The sequence below is a fragment of the Lepisosteus oculatus genome, chromosome 3 (genome assembly GCF_040954835.1).
Source record: "Lepisosteus oculatus isolate fLepOcu1 chromosome 3, fLepOcu1.hap2, whole genome shotgun sequence".
NCBI lineage: Eukaryota > Metazoa > Chordata > Actinopteri > Semionotiformes > Lepisosteidae > Lepisosteus > Lepisosteus oculatus.
The window spans coordinates 27928899-27945134 of NC_090698.1; the positions used below are offsets into that span (position 1 = coordinate 27928899).

Below are 16236 nucleotides of genomic sequence, written 5' to 3' on the forward strand. Positions count from 1 at the left end.
AGATAAATTTTAATGCAGAAAAGTAAAAAGAAAGAGCAGAGCTATCATTTTTTCTTCTTTTTACTCCTCAGTGCGGATCTATAGTAAGCTCTGCCTAACTCTCTGCAACTCACACACCGACGCAGGTCATCACTGTAACCCTTTAAGTATAATTTTCTTTAGTTAACGCTTTGGATAATCAAGGGTTTCAGGCTTCAGTTCCATGGCCAGAGTTCTGCGTCTTCTTCCAGAAATAACTGTATCTTGACATTTGGACCCATGACCCATTATACTGTACACCTGAACAATAAACTTGAAAAGAGATATGAATTGTCCTTTTCAGCAAACGTTTCATCCTGTCAAGTCATATTCTTTTAAATCCAGGATTCTTCCTCTGAAGGGCTCCATGATTGAACAGGTGGACAGATGCTATGGTGGATATATCCATGGATATACTACTGGTTTACTACAAACCACTATTTGTCATTAGACCTTTTATTTCTGGTGTGCTGTGCATCTTACACTGAAATGTGGGAACTGGCTGTGCAGGTGTTCTCTGAGCCAGTGGAGTTAATAGTGCACGTCTGTGATGCACTGTCTGGTGTGTCTCTAGACAATGAGAATTAAGTCATTTTCCATACCATTCTGGGAACATTACATTTTAAAATGAAGCTCGATAATGAAAAGAGCCTCCATGTCAAACCAGGCTCAGCCAGTTAGGATATATTCCACTGTAACCTCCCATTTAAGGACAACTGACATTATTTATTCAGACAGGAAAGAGTCTTTCTCTCCCGTTGCCTTCACCACCCCCAATGTTATTGGAACATTCCGGAATAGTACTGAAAAAAAGTTCTTCAAAAATACCTGAGGTTGATATTAAAGTAAATGTTATCATGCACACTAAATTCTTGTTGCAGTTCACTGTTGCTTTGTAACTGAATGTGGTTTTGTTCATGTTGGTATGAAATGAGTACAGCCACTTAACTGGGGGCTTATATGGCCTGTATTATGGGTATCTATTCTTCACAGACATTTTCCATCCGCTTTAAAAGACAGGGAAGAACACACTCTAAGGTAAATCAAAAGGAAATATTTCATTTGCTCCTAACGTCTATTACTTAAAATTAAGCTATACTTTTATTTCATCGGCAAGTCCCACAAGAACAAAGTCACCCATAAACAAGCTTAAATAGACTTCATTTCAAGGGTCATTTGTTTCTTTCTCCTCTGTTTGTGAGGACGATTGTAATAGCACAGTCTTTTTTTCCAAAGCCACTGCGTTGTATGAGTGTTAATAAGCATATTTTCACATGACCTAAGTTATAAAGTAACCCTTTGAATCTTGCATGAATGTTCAAAAGCATCACAATAGAAATTGTTGGCAGCCTTGTGGCTGCTGTTTTAACTTCATAAACTAGGACATCAAAAGGAAAACATGTCTTGTCAACCAGGGCTTGCATTGCTTTTTTGCTGATATCATCAACGCAATTAAACAACATCTATGCTGAGGCAGTGATTGTGATGCCTTTTTTGTAGACATTCTTTGTTTAGATTTTGCAAGGCCAGTTTATTACCATTGTTAATTGGAGCTAAGTAACCAACTTGTTTGTGAAAAATTAAAATAGCATTTATAACTAAAGGCCTTAGTTGTTTAAGTTTCACCTTCCGTATAGTAAGTGCTGGATTAGGTCCACCTGAAATTAAATTGACACAATCAGCACCTTCAGATTTCTAGTGCTAAAAATGCACCTGTGTAAACAATTCAACTGACTTGAATTACTATTATATAAAAAAATTATAATTATATATTAGTACTGTAGTATGACAGCAAGATTCAACTGACTTGAATTACTATTATATTTAAAATTTATAGTTATATATTAGTATTGAGGTATGACAGCAATATGTCACTCTAAAAGTACAGGGCTTCTTTAATTTATGGTTTGATATTATATTATATACTCATGAAGACGAAATGGCCTTGTCAGGAAATTATTTAGGGACGTCTTTATGGATGTAATCCCTGACGCTGACAATGTGAATTTTCATTAGTTCAGTCTGCATAATAGGTGCACAATATTTCAATTATAAACTTAAAGTTATAAACTTTTTATTGTAATCGTAAGAAATCATAACTGATAAAATATTGTAAAAATATCCTTTGTACTGATTTTATTGTGAAAGAAAAAAGGTATGAAACAAGATCCAACATTTAAGTTCAAATTCTATATGTTACACACCCCCTTTTGCGTAAAAAGGGGTACTTGATCACTTCTGTAGATGTAGGCAGGTAGATACGTCGATTTCATGTGAAATAACTATCATCCATCTATTTTCTAAGCACTTTATGAGGTTCACGGGAGAGCTGGTGTCTTCTGAAATGGGCGCAAGGCAGGGCACAGCCTGGATGGGGCACCAGTCCATCGTAGGGCAGACACAGACACTCAGTGTAAATTTACTCCAGGGTACATTTTCCAGAAGCCAATTAAACTCCCAGCGTGCCTTTAACCTGCAGGAGGAAGACAGTGTGCCCAGAGGAAGCCCACTTGTACATGGGAAGAACATACAAACTCCACACAGATAGCACTCCAGAAACTAAACCCAGGGCTCCAGTGCAATGCTAACCACTGTGCCACCGTGCTGTCACAATTAACTAGGGTGGAGCGATGCCTCTCTGGTTGAGGACCTGCACCTGTGGCTGGAAGGTTGCTGGCTCAAATCCCACGCCTGGCAGAGGAATCCTACTCTGTTGGGCCCATGAGCAAGGCCCTTAACCCCAGATACTCCAGAGGCACTGTATAAATGGCTGACCCTGAGCTCTGAGCCCAAGGTTCTCTCTCCCTGCCTGTGTGCCTGTGTGTTTCATGGAGAGCAAGCTGAGGTATGTGAAAAGACAAATTCCTAATGCAAGAAATTGTATATGGCTAATAAAGTGATCTGATCTTAACTACCACTGCTTTTGTCTTGGTGTAGCTGTTGGGACCTTAAAGTTAAAAAAAAATGTCCAGCTGTCAGTTCCTGAGTAATTTGAAAGTGCTTGTTCGTACTTAAGTAAAAGAGTTGATACAGTGTGCTTATGTTTTTTACTTTCTTTGGTTTATTACCTTGTTTCTCAGACTAAATAGGGACACAGTCCATCACAACAGATATATAGTGGTCCACACCTGAAAAGACCTTTTCTGCTGTATACAATCACATGTATGACACAATATTGTGTGAAGTTTTTGCCAACCTCCAGATCCTTACAGCATATTACAGACAGAGGACAGCTGTGTCCCTCTAGAATATATTCTCTTAATATATTAAGGCTCTGCCTTAAACCTCCAGCTACTTCCAGTGACAGGCAATGCTGGCTTGATGACGAAACAATAGCATCAAGAGAATGCTTCTTTCAGATCTTTGCATGAAATTAAGCGTTTTTAATTTTCTCAGCTCTCCTTGGGGTTTTTACTCCAGATGGCTCTGGCAAGTGACACATTTTATCCAATTTTTAAAAAGCTGCTACTATTTTCCTGAAATGTAAAAGTTTAGATTATCAAAAAACTGCTCAATTGGAGTCTAGTCCAAGCCTTTTTAATGATTTTGTTAGTACTGTAATATACATAATATGCAATACAATTACAGCTAAATTCAAGAACTATTTTAATTTTGAATTACTGTGCCAATCTGCATAAATCAGTTAGAGGGTGCCCCTGTGTGTATGCATGCACTTGATTAAAATCCTTGTTTTTTATTGTAAGATAATTCACAGGATTGGTGTACTTATAGTAATATATGTGTAGATAAAGATGTCTTCAAAATTATAACAGCTGTAACACTGGAAACTACAGAATATGACAAAGTTTTTCTGCGTTAACAGATCAGGATGGAATATCAAAACATTATGCTAGAGTCTCAAGTCTCAAGACAGGATTGATAAATTTAAAGTTTAAAACTTCAAAGTTTCTAGGATGAGAGCCAAGGTGCAAAGGATTGAACTTTACTTTCACTAATGTCCTCTACAGCAAGACCAGGCACTGTATGGTGGCTGAAATTATCACTGAATCATTTTAAATGCCTGATCTATGACATCTTACAGGAGAATGTCTACTCCTAATGAACCTGATGTCAGTGAGCTTGTTAAAGTTAGAAACCTCCCTGTCAATTACAAGAAATGTCTATAAAAGCATAGAATGATACTATAATCTTGAATGTGTTCTGGCAGGTGGAGTTTTGTCTGTAATTTCAGGGCAATGTTTTTCATCACATCTGCACAATGTGATTTTTTTAGATTTTTTTTCGAGGAGGCTATCCATCCCATAGAAAACAAAAGAGTTTAATTCTTGGGAGAAAAATATCCTATGCCAATAAATGAGCTGTTTCTGTGAAATAAAGAGACCTATTTGAAAGTTTAATAAATCACAAATATTGTACTGAGTTTGATTTTAATAGCTCAAATCTAGAATGACAATTAGCTCAGTACTGCAACCCTTGCGCCAATAAGGAGACATGGTGAGGTCTATGCACACGTTCCTCCACAATGTGTACCACTGAGCCAGCTGTCATTTTTCATGCTGCTCCAGTTGCAGTCTGCAGCAACTCGTGTCAAATGGCAGAGTGACAATGAGATGTAGTCAGCAAGAGCTGCAAGATCTCAGCTATCAGCAAGGCCTGCAGCTTGTACACTCCCCTCTTGGCCAACTGTGCGATGCCACATAGGGAAACCACACCCAGCTGTCTCATAAACCAGTAGTGAATGTTCGTCAACAGGTCACAATCCGTGGTCCAAACCACACATCTGTACTGTGTAAGCCAAACAGCTCATCTTACTTCATCCTCATTTTTCCTTTGTTGCCTCTTTGACAAAGGATAGTGATACAAGCAGAGCAGGATTTTGGTGTTCGTATGCCCCAGGCACTTTTGCTCTGAAATGTGCAAAAGGAGGGGTACAGTAAATGCCAATTGAATTACGTTGATTGACATGATGCACTTTAAACTTTTCTAATGCTAAACCTCATGATTGAGCGAGTTGAGCAAGTCGAGCGACCATCCCTTCTATACTTCTAGTTTCTAGAACAGCAGCTAGATAGCATATGATTATTAATTTGGAGCACCTATAGTCGGTCGCAAGCATGTTGTTTCAGCTTGTTTTTCGCTAGTCACTAGGGTCTTCCTCCTTTGTAGGCCCTAGGCACTGTGCCTAATGGGTAATCTGGCACTGGATACACGTGTTTTCAAACCAGACATTTTTGGCATGTCATAAGTGAGTGATAAACATCTAAAAACATTATTGTTTTGTAATTAAAGTGGTAAATTAGGCATTATAGTTAGGGGCACTGGGTTCATGTAAATGAGTTTATCTGACGTTTAAACACAAACGGTACTCCAAAGGGGTCACAACTGGCAAACAAACCCATTTCCACTATGTGCTGACTGGCACATACTACAGCACCTTCCACTCATTTAGGAATAGTTAGGGGGGCAGTTAGTACCCACTGACATAGAGATGCAGAACTGCTTTGCAATTTAGTCCTAAATAAACTCAAAGCTGAAGACTACCCTAAGGAATGGATTGCACAGTGTACAATATGTCACAAAGAGCTAATCAACACCCTACGCAGACGATAGAATCCGGAAGGGAGTGAAACAAACATGGGGGAGAGAGGACTAGGAACGGGGCTGGTAGATGAACTGGGGGGGCGCGTCGACGGTGCACTGGTGCTCGGGGGACGTGGTTCAGGCGAAAGTCCAAGGGGAGTCCGAAGAGTAATCCAGAGTGAGCTGGGTGATCCATCCATGAAAGACACGACAAAAGTTAAAAACCGGAGCGGGATCCGGTGAAGGGACAGGGAAATAGAAAGGGGTAACGGGTCCAGGCGCTCCAGGCCCCGGACCCAGATGGTCAGGACACCGCTGCGAAGCCTATGCTGTTGGGCCACTCCTGGACCTGCTGGTAGGCGGGCTTCCGGGAGTCCATCTTCCAAAGTTGAGCCCAGACTGGTAGGAGCGTCTGGCTTTTAAAGGGAGGAGCTGGAATAGGAGGCAGGTGCAAAAAATCAACAGAAACAAAAAAGAGCCGAAGAGCCCTTAAGAGGAGGGACTTACGATCGTGACACAGTAATCATAGATGGGAAAGCAATCTTCTTTATTTTAACAACATTGTGGAAAATGTTAACTATTTATTTGTAAGAGTAAGGACATGTCATAGGTTTTAAATAAATACTGGCATTTAAAAAAAAATTAGAATCAGCATTGCATCAACTCAATTTAGATTAGCCAAGGGCTTTTCCCATGGATAGGCTTGTAGCTCCTATCCACACAACTGCACACAGGGAAGACTAAGGAAGTGTAGGTAGATACATCCGAGCCATTCGGTTAATGCTTACTGATCAGTGCAAACTGGAGGAGGGGCACATCCATCTGTGCACCCACTTGGGGTATCCTGGTTCAGTCTCCTTCCGACATGACCCGGTCTCAGAGCTCAGTGGCCTTTTCAAAGGCAGAACGAGGGATCCAATACCTAAATATCTTAAGAGACAATACATGTTGTTCTGTTAAATTCTATTAAAAAAAGAAAGCAGTTGTTTAGTATACCCAGAATACCCCAATTATTTAGGATTGTCACTGCAGTCTGGGCAACACCCCACACTCCACTAGTAATCTTAATTGTGCACAATTCCCCAGAGAAGCACTGTCTCCAAGATGACTGAGCTTCACCCCAGCAATATCTGAGCCACAAAAGTCAATCTGCATTCTAAACGGGTCTTTACTGGTTGAGCCGCCAGTGTCATTTAGACCCATACAAGAGATTTATTGGAAAACTTTAATGTAAACTGTTTATCTTCGAATGAAAACGGAGACACTAGGGAAAGATCAGAACAGAAACAGCTTAAAAAAGAACCGGAGTTCCTGGCACTTTATGGAGCAGTTAAGACTAACGTGTCTCTCCGAGACCGGACAGTTTACTGCATGTATAGAAATCGGAGGGTTTTACAAATATTGACGTATTTTCCAGGATTAAGTAAAAATCCAATAAAGTTTTTCCTCTAAACAAACGCCCGGGAATTCCCATTTTGCAACCAGAACTAGTATTACACACATCCCTCGCTGTTGCCATTAGGACCAAAAATGTCAGCTCGTAAATGGAAACGCGTAAGTGACAATTACCATTAAAATAAAATGGGGGTTCAAGTCTTCGATTCATTTCTAGTGCTCCTATCAGAAAACGAACCGACGTGTCTTGGTATTTTCCTGCTGTTTGTATTTTCGAACCATAAACTGCCAAGTACATTACAACGGGAATAATTTACCAACACTTTTTATGCAAGCTGTTATGTTTAATATTAGGAAGCAATTATGTGGAAGGAAGATTTGCATGACCTATATAGCACAAATGAACAATACGATATGAACAAAATAACTGTTAGTTATACCTTGTACAAAGAATAAAACTCTTAATTTTATTATTAAGACATCAAGCTGTCTGGTGATAGACACCGTGCACGCATAGGGGGAATAATCAAAACAAATAATTTAGTTCTATAGCATGTTAGAGTTTGTGAACCGATATTATTTACAAATTATACATTAGAAATATTATCCTACACCATATATGGTATAAGGCATTACAATTTCTGTTAAGAGCAGCCAAGAATAAACATGCTATTCTAAGAATAAGACGTTTAACTCGCACAACAAAAACGGGTCTGTGTACCACTTGTTTTAGCGAGTACTCTAAAGTAAAATAGTTTAACAAGGAATGAGTGCATATATTTCTTGGGATCTTTGCACCGTATGCCTCCCGTCTCCAAGTTTTGGGGTACACCGATCTCGTTCCCATCTGTTGGGCATTTATTTGTCAAGCCAAAACGCGTGATAACCCCTTTCATATTTCTCCTTCTCTCCCAAAAGAAATAATCTTTGCAACCAAAATCTCCGATAATTGCGCACCTTTCGGATCGACGTCGTTTCTGTCAGAGGTTGGGAGACAGGGAGAACTCGATTAAAGAAGGGCCAGACTCAAACTATGAAACCAGACTACGTTAAATCTAATGACTCTTGAAGGATACTGATGTATCGCTTGACTGTTTTTAATAATAATAATAATAATAATAATAATAATAATAATAATAATCATCATCAGAGAGGAATGCAATAGACATCTGATACTAATTGAATCGTTTATTTATTTTATAGGCACGTACATGTATTTTATTAAAACGAATTGCAGCTGCTAGGAGTTTATCGCCCACTAGTGGCTGTATATACATGTCCTGACTATTTTCCACACATCGCTCTTTGAGAGACTTAGGTTAAACATCAAAATTCTTCGTTTTAAAAATAGTAATAAATTATGGGAATAATGAGCTGCGCCGTAAATAATTTATTACAATAGTTTTGCGTTTGTTTTAAAATAAAACAATGGTGCCATGGGATTTTTAATGACCAAGTAGTCAGAAACACTTTAACAACAGTTAGGATTCACGTCTTACAGCTCCCTACTGTTGCCATTTTGTTGAAACTCTCAATAGAGGGATGAGAGAAACCTGCTTGTCCACCAGCACCATTGAAATCCGCAACCTATTTATTCTTAGTTCAGGTGGGTAGTTGCGCCAGCATGCGTAGGCTGCAAAGGAACAAGTAATAGGTTTATTCTATGCTGAAAAGAGAAGTAAGAAAACACGTTTCGGCTGTGGAGCCGAAATTTTCAGATTTGAAAAGCCCATAAAGTGGAATGAATCAGGCCATAAAGTGGAATGAATACATCAGACCCTACATGATTAACTAGTCCAAGACAGAAGATGTAGATGGGCATCATCGTGTTTAGTTGGATTCTGGTCGATTGACTTGATTAAAGTCATCCTGTTGCAAAGTAGATGCAGGTGTTTTGCCGTGTGATTTTTATTCACATTTCGTTTGGAAAAACTGGTGTGCACAAAACATACACCAGCAGTGCCTCGGATAACACACGCTACTGTTTCACAGTCGTATATCGTTTTATTTGGATTGCACAACATGTTTTTAAAGAAAATTTAACTATTTCATTATTTTGACATAAGGAAATAAAGTAAGGATGCCCAAAATCAAAACAAAGCTTAACACGCTGTTAGGCGACACAATTAGTCAGTTCCTGCTGACATTTCTAACTTTTGATTTCATTCTTACAGCAACTGAAAAGGAGGAAAACAACCAAACATGCTGTGTGTTTTGGGGGTCCCGCCTCCACACTGGGTATTGGCGGTCTTGCTTTATACATGGTAGATATGCAGCTAGCATTGGTTGTACTGTACTGCCCGTCACTATGTTACCTGATCTCGAAGTCAGACTGAAACCAATCAGCCCCAATCAGACTTACCTAGGCGTCTGGTCTGTGTTGCTGGGCTGTTGCTGTGCTCGGCTGGCTGGGACTTGATCGCTGCCAGAGCATGAATTACGCCGTACCGGAGTGCAAGTTGTGCTGCTTGCTTGCTAGCTCTCCCCGTGTTTGTGCGTGAATTTGTGGCGAATCTGTTTGTACATGTAGCCTTTTCACATTAATGAGAAGTTGGCGGGGGTGTCAGATTTGAATGCATATGGGTGCGGCGTCCCCTTTTCAGAAAAAAAGGCTTAACAGGATTTGTGTTCAAGCTTGGGGTTGAAAAAAGGAGAAATACTCGTCTTCTGGAGCTGCGCTGAGCGGTGGACATTTTTTCGCCTTTTGTATACTTGCGCTTTGTGGACATTTTGATTTTTTCTTTCTGATTGTCAGGCTTGAACTACTAAAGTTTTTTCAATTAAGGATGTAAGTAATTTTATTTTTTTGTGCTACCCTGCTAACAGGAAGTTACTTCCCCGAAGCAAAAAAAAACCTAAAGTACACGAAAGACAACTTTTGGCGAGAACACTGCACTTGGAGAAGAAGCACAGTCAATGTGATCAGTGTTTTGAGAGCTTTAATGTCATATGAGTGGATGGATGCAGTAGAGGTTTTTAAGCTATCTCGCCTAAGACGATTTGCACCAAAGTAAACAAAACAGTGGATTTAAAACACTTTCGGAGCTGCAATTTCAATGAAAGAAGGTGTCTGGAAACCTGACGTTTAAGGTAACATATGTGTACCGCTGAGTTTGTTTTAATCAAAAACACTTAGAAGATGGGGGGAAAAAACAACAAAGTTTGATCTAGATATCATTTGACCTCGGAAAACTCGGAAAGGGTTAAGGATCATTTTAACCCTGTTTCCGCCCACCCCAGTAATGTCGTTGGCTGGTGTGTGAAATGGTGGTGGTAAACTTGAGCTGGAATCCGCAGCCACTGGAGGTTTTAAAGGGGGCAGACTGGAACAGAGGAGCTATTGTTTAACTCCAGAGACTCTGGACTGAATCTGATGTGACCGCTGTCTGGATGCTTTCCACGGGGGATTTTTAATCATCAGTGTATTTACTGTAAACCCCCTTTGTTTAATACTACTAGTATTACTAGCGCATCCCAAATGTAGTATCAGATGCGTCTCTATAATAAACACGTGAAAGTGAGGTAGATCTTTGGATTTTATTAATTTCTACTAGTATTTTCGTGTTTTTGGAGTCTGTGTAATTAGAAGGGTAATTCTGTATGGTTTTATTTGTCTCGGTTTGCTCGCCTCTATTGGTAGAACGAAACAAAGCCACAGCCACAGGAGCTGTCAGATATATTAATGGGTATATATATAATTTGCATAATACAGTACTGCTGTAATTTTACTCTGTTAAATTACGATTTACGCCGTAAGAGTACGTTTTGAGTAACCCCTTCCTTTCTGGTCTTAATGTTTTGTTGGAGAAATATGCGGAAATTTACAGAGCACCAATGCCATTTAAGTTGGCATCACTTCCTGTGTAGAATAATTTTGCCAGGTAAACCTTGTGTTTTGTTCAGATACGTCTGTCTGATGAGAGCTGAAAGGATTACTTTCGATATTTTCACGTTTTAATAAGATTAGGCTAGGGATTTGGTGTTAACTGTGCGACCTCCTGTATTTGATCTTATGGGATGCAAAGGAGGAAATCTACTGTACGACTCGAGGGGCATAAAAACATCCCATCCGTTGTCTTACTTAAAACGGTAAATAAGAAGGAACTGAAATCGATCAATATGCTTTTGATTGTCGAACTAAATTTAACATAGATAAAAACATTTTATATTGATTGGTTTATAAACCTGATGTTGTTGTTTTTTTTGCTAATCTGATCCTCTGTGGTTTTAGTTTCGTACATTTTTTTAAAATTTCGATTTACCAGCTTTGCGAAATTGTATTGAAAACCTCAGTAAAACTATCTTCCCCCTGTTAATCATGCTGGAACAGGATTTAGTGCGTCAAGACAGGTAGCAACAATAAAAAAAAATACGATGAGCAACCTAGGATGGTGAACCAGTTAGCCATTGGTTATATGGCCAATTTGTTTTGCTTTGGAGCATATTTAAATTTAAAAAAATGATGTAGATGGTTTAAACTAGTGCTAGTTCATTGAATGCAAAAAAGCCGAGTCGTTAAAGATTTACAAAGCCCTGCGGACGCTGTTTTTATTAGAGGACAGTGATTACACTATAGACGTGGATCAAAATGGAAGCTCTTTAACATCTTATTGATGTTTTTTCGCCATTTGGATAAGATCTAGTTATTTTCCTTGGTATGTGCACAGGTATAACCGGCTTCCCTTGAATTTGGTGTAACCTTGCAGCGGAGACGGAAAGAATCTGCTAAACTCGTTGACACAGGTGTTGGTGTGAGTAGTTGGTCTGCCTTTCCTCTTTTCACCGTCACAGGTGGAATATAGGGAACATTAGGCCACGAAATGGTTTCATTATTTTTCTCAGTGTAGATTAGTAATTATAATAGTAATTAGTAATAAAAGAGAAAATAAAAAAACAGTTCTTAATGCATTTATATGTAACGTGACGGTTATTTTTCCAGTATGCTTAAGTCTTCTTAAACTCTTTTTGCATAGTAAAAAAAAAAAGGTCAAATTAATGTTTTGTTTGAGAAGGAGACTCGGTCACTGGGATGATTCTTAAATGAAGACTTGTTCTTGTGGGCACTGCAGTGGTGTAGTGGTTAGAGTTCTATGTCAAAGCTCTTTGGATTAGGGTTGAATTCTGGCCTGGGGCTCTTTCTGTGTGGAGTGTGCATTTTCTTCCCATGTCATTACATGCTGATTAATTTGCATAGTTAAGTAAAGTGTGTGTGTGTGCGCTCTGTGATGGACTGGTGTTGGTGGTGGGGGACTACACACACTCAGTGTCTGCTGCTCCCAGCTGTCAGTCCTGGTCTAGGAATTACCTCCTTCGTTTGCTGTTTTTTTTTTTAACTGGACTCTTGGGTACCCCTAGTGATTTGTGAGATTTGTAATCGGTATAAACCCTGTGCAAGCCAGCAGCCATATCACCCTGTGAAGCCAAGCAGGGTTGAGCCTGGTCAGTACTTGGATGGGAGACCTCCTGGGAAGCTGTGGTTGCTGCTGGAAGTGGTGTTAGTGAGACCAGCGGCCTTTCAACAGCCTCAAAATTGTCCACATGTATGATTGACTTGCACTTGCCCTGCGGTGGACTGGCACCCCGTCTAGGTTGTACCCTGCCTTGTGCTCGTTGTTTTCCAGGTAGGCTCCGGCTTCCCGCGACACTGTAAGGTATAAAGAGGTTTGGTAAATGACATTACATAAACCCTGTGCTAATTGGTGCGTCTCAGGGCAGCGCTCAGGTGTGCAAGACGAAATCTAACCAGTCACGCTCAAGCAGAAAGAAGGAGTGGAGTCTCCCTGAGGCAGTTGTCCGATACAGCTTCATCCTTAATCCTCTGTCATCAATTGATAGCCAGTTAAGTGCCATTTAGTCAGAAAATTCATAATTCACATGTTGAGGAGAAACCACGTAAAAGTCTGTGTGCTAGTGTTGGTGGAAATAATGTACTTTACAGTGTTTTTGAAACCAGCCTCTAAATTCTGGAACTAGAGGGCAGGTCTGTCATAATCGGGGTCTGTAACTGGTGATTAAAGGTCCAGTTGGAACAAACGACAGCAAACCCTGAGGTGTTGGGGGACAGAAACCCACTGATCTAAGGGCTCCTGAAAAACGATGGGTGGATGGTAGGAGAGCTGCTGGTTAAGGAAAAAGAGCTTATTCTCTGGACGGTTCCTGGTTCAGGCCTCATCTCTGCTCCTGCACTGATCTGCTGTGTGATCCCTTTTAAGCAAATTGCTGCTCTGTCCCTTTGTCCCATGGGGTGGGATGAAAGGTCCTTTTGTAAGTGATTCTGCAGAAGGTGTTTCTAGTAAGGTGAAAGCATGTTCACTTCTAATTAAGCAATTTATTAATCCAGTTAATTCATTTTCAGGCCTTACTAAGCTATGTTAGATAATTGTCACAAAAATTGCCTTTTTTAAAAAATGCTCAAATCAGCAGCATTTTTTTTTGTATTCTGATTTTGTTTCCGATCTTAAAATTCCATTGCAGTTGTATGCTTTTGAATTGCAGCAATGGTGAGTGGTCCGCAAGTGTATTCATTTCACAAGGCTTGTCGGTAGAGTTTTGTTGCTTATGATTATAAAAAGAATGTATTGTGGACCATACGAAAATGTGTACTGAACAATAGTGATTGTTATATTAGGTGCAAGTGACGCAGAGTACAGTTAAACTTTCAGTGTGATGTGAATTGTGAAATATTTTCCTGCAAAATTAGGAACAGTACATGCTTGCACTAGTAAAGTTTGAATTGTGCCAGCAAGTTTTTTCCCAGTTACAATGTGGATCAGTAGCTTTTAATAATTTTGTGGGTAAAAATTGAAAAGAGAATCCTTTCATTAGAACAAGCTCATTTTGTCCATAATCATTATTGGTGGTCTTATTTTACAGCTTTAAGAATTCAGTCGATCCATCCATTCTCTTACTGCTTCATCCAATTCAGTTCAGTTTATTGTCATACGCACAGGTGCAATGAACTGCTTATTTGCATGTATGCTCCAATACAAAGACGTTAAAGGAATCACCAAAAACATAAACACAAAGCAGCAGCAACAACAACAACAAGTTAAATAATATACAACTTAAAAAAAAAAGTCAGGCAAGCAGTGTGAGGGAAAAAAACATCAGTGTGAGCCAGTGGTAGGGGTAGAGTTCAGTAATCTGACAGCTTGTGGGAAGAAACAATGGTGGAGCTGTAGCCTAAGTAAGCAGTGGGTGCAAGGCAGGGTACACCTTGGATGGGACATCAGTCCACTGCAGGGCCCACACACGCAGATACACACACTCACAGCAGGGCCAATTCTCCCAGAAGGTCTTTGGCCTGTGGAAGGAAACAGGAAAACCCAGAGAAAATCCACATGAACAGAGGGAGAACATACAAACTCAACGCAGGCAGCACCCCAGAATATCCCACAGCCCCAGCGCTTTGAGGCAGCACCGCTAACCATTGGGACATTGGGCTGTCCAGCTTTTGGTATTCATGGGAGTTTATGAGTTTAGCACTGTGCCGATCTGCGGAGAGGCAGGATTTAGGTTGCATTGTTTCAAACTTGAGGGTTGTAGAATTCTTGGATTTTATACATTACCGTCTACAGTATGTTGCCCTCAGCTTTTGAATATTCTTAAAATGGTCTTGGTTAATTTTAGGTCATTTGCGATCCTCTTTAGCCCTGCTGAATAATTGAAAATTGCTCTGTACTTTACGTCTCTATAAATAGTTTTCTTAGCTTACATTTTCACATGAGCGTTCATTTCATGTCAAAATTCCCATGTGAAGCTAAATGCTGAAGTTTGGCGGATTGTTGCTCATAAAGTCCTCGCTTGGAACTGTCAAAGGAATTTGAGCGCACGTGATGAGTTGTTACAGTTCAGCCGCATTCAGCTGTTTTTAAGGATTCTTATAAAGTGTGTAACTGACTGAATTATGTGATGGACATTATTGGGTTTCATGGTGCTGTGGTGTATAGCACTGCCGTCCCACGGCGACAGGCATCCTGTGTGTGATTCTGGCCTTGGTTGCTCATCTGTATAAAGTTGGCGTCTTCTCCCCTACTGTATATTCTCACAGGTTGTCTGTAGGTCCTGCCTTTTCCTTTCCAAGGACGTGCACTTGAAACTGTAACTTAGCCTTAAGCAGGAGGGCTGGGGCCCCTCCCTGATGTAATCAATTCTGCCTGGCATAGTTCTGCTATGAGTAGCGACCGCCGTTTGGACAGGGTAAGCAACAAGAGAGTAAGAAGTTGTTTATCAGGCACGGTGGGGAAGGAAAGTTTTGAGTTCTCCGTGCTGAATCAGATCAGTACTAATCTCTCATTGCTACATTACAGTTTGAAACATACTTGATTTTTGCTTGGGACAAGGCTAGTTTCAGTTCTCTCTGCTGTTTTGCTTTGCCGCCTCATGACCAAAAATGCATGGGTGGGTCCTTGGCAGGGTTCGTGTTAAGAGCCGTGTGTGTTAATAATGATTTCAGGAAGAGACCCACCCAACTTACCTTTACATGAAGTGCTCCCAGGCCCTACTTAGGGCCCTACTGTTATCTTTGTATTCACTGCTTCCTGTGTTTGCTTAGCCAGAAATGCCCATGGGCAGGTCCTGGTGTAAACTTATCTGTGGATTCACCCAGAGGAGCAACTAGCGTTTTCAAAATGGAGTTTTGTGATAAAGAGCGATAGATTGAAATGAAACCTGTAGCTTTGTTGTTACTGTATATTAGCCAGAGTGTCAGTGCTTGTTTTTTCCACTACCACCCCTTCCTTTGTCAGCACTGATTTTCTGTGAGTGACTTTGTGTACCCTGCTAAACATAGTGACCATCCTAGATAGAGTGGCTAATTTCTCTCATTAAAACAGGCTTTGGGGTCACTACTTATGTGCGGAATGTAACTTTTCTGTATTTAGCTCTGTGAATCATCTGCCCATCCTGTTATTTTGGTATGGTAATAGTAAAGCACATGTGAGTTAGTATGAGTGTTTTTTTTTATCAAAGAAGACATTGTATTTAATGCTAGATTTGAAGTGAGAGTTCAGCTAAGCTATCATAGCTCTTATGTAAGTGGCATTCAAATGGGAGCATTGTTAGCTTAGCTCAGCTAGTGTTAAAGAATTCACCTTTATTAATGACCAAGGTAGAAATGTATGAGTTATCGGCAAAGAAAATAATTACATTTCCATTCCTTTCAGTGTTGCTTTTTGTTACCACGGCATTAACTGACTCCTGACTTCTGTAGCGAAGTGTGCTCTGTTCTCTGTTCTGTAGCGAAGTGCTCTCTGTTCTGTTCTGTAGTGTAGTGTTCTCTGT

The 16236-nt window shown here is 40.1% G+C and overlaps 1 protein-coding gene and 1 long non-coding RNA gene across 7 annotated transcripts in view; one reads left to right on the forward strand and one right to left on the reverse strand.

Annotated features, from left to right (window-relative positions):
* Positions 1-3541: 3541 nt before the first annotated feature.
* LOC107075661 (uncharacterized) lies at positions 3542-9402 on the reverse strand. Its single transcript, XR_001477178.2, has 3 exons — positions 9317-9402; positions 6348-6489; positions 3542-5991 (listed from the first exon to the last, which is right to left on the reverse strand). It is a non-coding gene; the product is annotated as an uncharacterized lncRNA (long non-coding RNA).
* Positions 9403-9443: 41 nt separating this feature from the next.
* Positions 9444-16236, forward strand: part of erbin (erbb2 interacting protein) — a 136017-nt gene continuing 129224 nt past the window's right edge. For 3 of the 6 annotated variants that reach the window (XM_069187084.1, XM_069187090.1, XM_069187089.1), the window contains exon 1: positions 9444-10044. The gene's annotated coding sequence lies outside the window, so the exon portion shown is untranslated. Of the gene's footprint in view, positions 10045-10803; positions 11044-11683; positions 11706-16236 lie in introns of those variants that run through there. The other 3 variants (XM_069187085.1, XM_069187086.1, XM_069187087.1) reach the window with 3 other exon arrangements.